The following is a 5317-nucleotide window of genomic DNA, read 5'->3' on the forward strand; positions in this document are numbered from 1 at the left end:
TTTGGACTTACTTTTTTTTTACATTTTCAGGAACTTATGACTCTTTGCCACATAGACTTGTGTTGTTTACAATAACATGATGTTTAATTGTATTGCGTTTACTAGACATTCTTCATTTTAGAAACAATACAATCTCACATTAAGGTTCAAATTCTGCTTTATCACAAACTTCTGATTTAATTAAATTAACACCCAGGATGTATTGTAAATGGGGCAAGGATATAGAAAGAAATCTATAATGCTAAAAACTTCGATGAAAATTAAACTAAATTATTTTGAATTTATTTCTAATCCTATCAAAATTGTGGTGAAACAGTTATATTTGTAAGCTTCAATCACAGATACTTAGAATTATTTACTGTAATATTTATATTCGTATAATGTCCCTATTCTGGATTCGTTTCTACATAAATAAAAATAATAAAGGCGAATTAGTAGCTTAAGTAAGTAGTATTCATGAACAAGTTTTTGCCCTTTTAAATGTTAAACCTACAGTGATGTTTAAAAATTTCCAAAAATCTATATTCAACTAATTTATTATTATATCTCAACAAAATATGGGATAGGTGCTGGAAACAGAATGTATCAACAGTTTGATCTAATTCAGTGTTCAACATGTAATTTAACCGATTCTCCTACTTCAGAATATAGGAAATATTTTGCATACAAAATTTTAAAAATCTAAATTTATCTGATCTTATATTTATTTATTGATTGTATCATAAACCAAACAACCAATCATATGGACTTTTTCACATTGATTAACTTCCAGTGTTCATTCATAAAACTATAGTTCGGCCGCTTAGAAAGCAACCTCCTCCAGCATTGGTTTAGCATTAGCGCGCAGGTCGTTTTCTAAGCGGCCAAACTATAAAGGTTTGTTCAAGTTTACTCATAATAGCTTACTGGTTATGTATCAGTAATGTTATATGGAAATTTCTTAATTTGGTCTGAATATACAAAAAATAATAATTAACTTGTCACGCCCAACAAAAAATACCCACTTGATACCTTTGAATCCTGATCATTTGACAGCATATTTACAAACTACGTACAACGGATAACAAATCAATGAAAAAATGTACATATTGAAACTGATAAGAACAAGGACACACGATAAGATAACTGTTTTTAATGATTTTTAGGCAGTTGACCATAGCTTTTGTTTATGAAAAACTACCAAACGATTACGGAAAATGTTGAAATATGTTACAACACTTAAACTGAACTAATTCTTACTAAAGCACTTTTATTTTTGTGACTTTAAGTTATTTGGTTCGTTTAGCAAGAAAGTTTTAAAATGCATGAAATTCTTCTGTGTTGAATCAAAGGTGAGTGAAAAAAAATGACAGGCAGATTTGAGGTACAGTAGAGTCCCGCAAACTCGGCACTCGATAACCTGGCAGTCTGGATAACTCGGCAATCACCTGGCTCAGAAAATTAGTGATTTTTCGAGTCCCGAGTTAATCATGGACTCAAGCCAGCTTAAGTCAAATTATTCGCAACTGGTACTAAGAATTTGTTGTGCTATATCTGATGACTTAATACTGACTTCTAATACAAATAAAAAATGCGACTAAAAAGCTTAAAAACTTTATTGTTCAAATTTTTAACCCTAGTTCCCGATCACCCGGTATTTCACAAACTCAGCACCCTTCCAGTCCAAATTACACCGAGTTTGCGGGACTCTACTGTATAAAATACATTATGTCAAGCGAAAGGGGAACCAGTTAAATAACCTCTTACGTTTATCACGTAGAAAGTAAAGAGTTCATAGATACGGGTTTTATCTATTTTCAGGTGATCCTGGTGATCAGGTATAAAATCAACACCCTCTAAGTTTTTTTGTTTTTTCTTTTTAGTTATCAACCTACAACTTTCTTTTACCAATTCTCTAATTACATTATGATTCTCCTTTCTCACTTGACATTTTGTAACAGGAGTTTCTTAACAAGTCCGTCCACTCATGATCAATTTTCTCTTTGCAAAGTGTAAAAAAAGAGGTGAGCCAAGTCTTCAAACTCCACTTTTGTAAACCAGCCTTTAAATGTTTGTGTGGTAAATATACATTAACTTAAAGGAATGGTTTTCATAATTTGTCACTCTGCTCTTTACAATGCATAATATTATTTTCATTTGAAATAGGCCTAAATAAGATTTTTTTATTAGTAATAAGGTCAATGTTTTTGTTTGTGCATTTATTTGTATTAAATGTGTGAAATAAACATTTTTATCATTGAGTTTGGTGTTGGTTGTCTTAATGTTATCCACCTCTTTCCAAACTAAAAATAATTCTTTCACTCATTCAAACAAAAATTAAATGAAAATTCACATAAATAATGACTGAGGATTGTAAATACTTTGAAAGAATTGTTTTAAAACTAGTTGTTCTACCTGCTCTTCACTTGGGTAAACTTTTACTAATTCATCACCTAAGAAATGTAAATGTAGAAATTGGGAATTATCATCAATTATGATGAAAATAGAGTACAAATTAAATTGTCCATACTTCCCTCTTAGCACTCAGAAATTAGGCATGTAGCTGCTTTCATGCAGATCTAACTTATTGTACATGCAGAAAACATTATTTTATTTCCTTGATTTATTGGTTAAAAAATTGCACTCTATAGGTGATCCCCAACACTGAGTCTATGTAGTGATTTAGACCACTTTTAAGAGGGTTAACACACTTTCCTGCTGCCCTACACACAACCCCTTATCTTAATGTTTTCCACTCTTAAGGCATTTCATTGGACACACACATTGTTGGTGCTGACATGTTAACTCTTTTCATAAGTGGTAGGAAAATTGATCTTCAGGTAAAAACTGCCAGACTCATCACATAGGCTGAAGAAAATGGTCATGGTGAATAAACTACAAGACAAGTGAATGAGGGTAAGACCAGAGCCTTTATTTGTCCACTTAGGATTCACAGATACAGACAAAGGTATGCTGTAGTTTTAAAGAGTTCTCTACTTTCAGAGGAAATTAGAAATTTCATTTGCACTGTTCAATCTTAACACATCTTTCTAGTGTTGTGAGGCAATCTGAACCTGAACAAAGAGTACTGTACTGCAGCCTGCAGCCATGATGGCGTGTCAGGCTCCATCCTTTTACAGCTGGGCTGGGAGATAAGATAGAGATAAACCAATGTTCGTTGACCATCTTAAGCCAGTCTATAATACCATCTTGTTTAAGAGTCAAAGGGATTCTAACATAGTAAATTTTAACCAAAATCATTTGGTTCAATTATTATAAGAAAAGGGTAGACCTCCGTATCTGTTGGCACAAACAACCCAATGAATATATCGAATGAAACAATCCAATAACGATATTTTCACACGTTTGTGCCAACAGATACGGAAGTCTACCCCCGCCTACCTGGGAGATACAATGGATTAGTATCCACATAACAAATTTAATCAAAATCGGACCACAAGTGTGTACCTCTGTACACCACATACACACAGACATAACTTCGAAAACCACCTTTTTGGGTTCAGGGGAGGGGCAAAATAGATACATCCACTCAAACTCGAAAATTTAGATTTAAAAAATACTTTTCATCACTCCTCACCGAAAGTAACTATTTTCGATAACAGCTGACATCAATGAAAGTAGCCGTTTCCCAAGCTCTAATTTAGGGCGAGGGAAAATTGATCAGCTGATTTTCCCTCGCTCTAAATTTACTTTCCCTCGCTCTCAATTAGTTTTCCATTTATTCACTACGCGCGCTAGTGTTTTGTTACGGTTTAATTTAATGATTCAAATCAGCTGTGTGTATTGTTCAAAGTCGTTTTAATCTTTTATTTTGATGTTTGAAGTATTGAGAAATATACGAAGGTTTCCTTTAGAATATTTTATTTTATTTTATGTTTTAAAAATCAAACAAAAATGAACATAGGTTTACTTTTAGAAAATTTTATTTTATTTTTATGTTTCAACAAATTGTTTGATAGATAATTATTGTAATATTACTGATGAGGTCTGCTATTCTGTGTTTGTGTATTTTTGCGTCGTGATGAAAAGTATCGTTTATAACTCGTACCGAAAGTTATTATCCGGCACTTGCTTCATTATTCCCGTCCTCGGCTTCGCCTCTTACGTGAAAATAGCTCTCACGTACTCGGCTTCGCCTCGCACGTGAAATTGGTGTTCCCTGTGTTCGGCTTCGCCTTACACAAAAACTTGAGCGCGCGCCGGAAAATGCCACTTTCGGTCCTAGTAATGAAATATACTATTCTCCATATACTATGGTGTAGGGGAGAAAGTAAAAATGTGCAAAAAAGTTTATGGAAATTTTGGAAAATAGCATATAAAGATTGATTTTTAAACGCGTAGATCATTGGAAACAAGGTATCATTCCTATTGACTATAAATCATAGAAAGTCAACAATTTTCATCACTTTAATGCTTTAAATACATAGAATAGAATAGAATAGAATCTTTTATTGTCGTTAAACATAATACATGTAATAGACAGTGTCACATTTAAAATAGCCTAAATTAAGTCACATTCAACATGATTGTCAAAATTAACTTACTACTTGAAACACAGAATTGAGTCGTGCAATGACATATTTAAAAACTCATCAACATGGTAGAATGGATTTTCTACAAGCCAGTCAAAAACAGTTTTACTAAAAATTTCTTGTGCTGTTTGTCCTTTAGGAGGTAGTTTGTTAAACAGCCTAACACTCATGACTTTAAATGATTTTGAGGTTTTACTAAGCCTAAATCTATCAATAAATATTTTGTGACTTGCCCTGGTAAAGTGGTCATGGACCTGATTCGACAGCGTAAGATTTTTATAATTACGTTTCACATACACTAGACAAATAAAAATATACATATTTACAACAGTGGGGATTTTAAGTTGTTTAAACAGTGGTCTACATCAGTGATCTGCAGAAACTGCGTTTGCCAAGATCCTAACAGCTTTTTTTTGAACCTTTAACACATTCTCAACTTTGGAGCTACTACCCCAATACAACAAACCATAAAGCAACAAACTTTGAAAGAAAGCAAAATAACACGATCGAAGATATTTACATGGAAGCTTACTTTTCAGACATCTTAACATGTTAACCACCCTTGATATAGTTTTGAACAGGTTTTTGCAACATGATCATCCCAACCTAACTTTTGGTCCAGATAAAACCCTAGAAGTTTAACACTCACATCATTGTCTACCTTTTTAAGAGTGGTTAAATCTAAAGAAAAAGTCATGTTCTGTGTTTTATTTACATTAAGAAGGAATTTATTTGCAGCATACCACTCAGATGCTTCTTTTAAAACTACAGTATTCATTTGGTTG

This window comes from Macrosteles quadrilineatus, unplaced genomic scaffold (assembly GCF_028750875.1).
Source record: "Macrosteles quadrilineatus isolate MER2022 unplaced genomic scaffold, UCM_ALF_1.0 Scaffold_1__1_contigs__length_201487025, whole genome shotgun sequence".
NCBI classification, from domain to species: Eukaryota; Metazoa; Arthropoda; class Insecta; order Hemiptera; family Cicadellidae; genus Macrosteles; species Macrosteles quadrilineatus.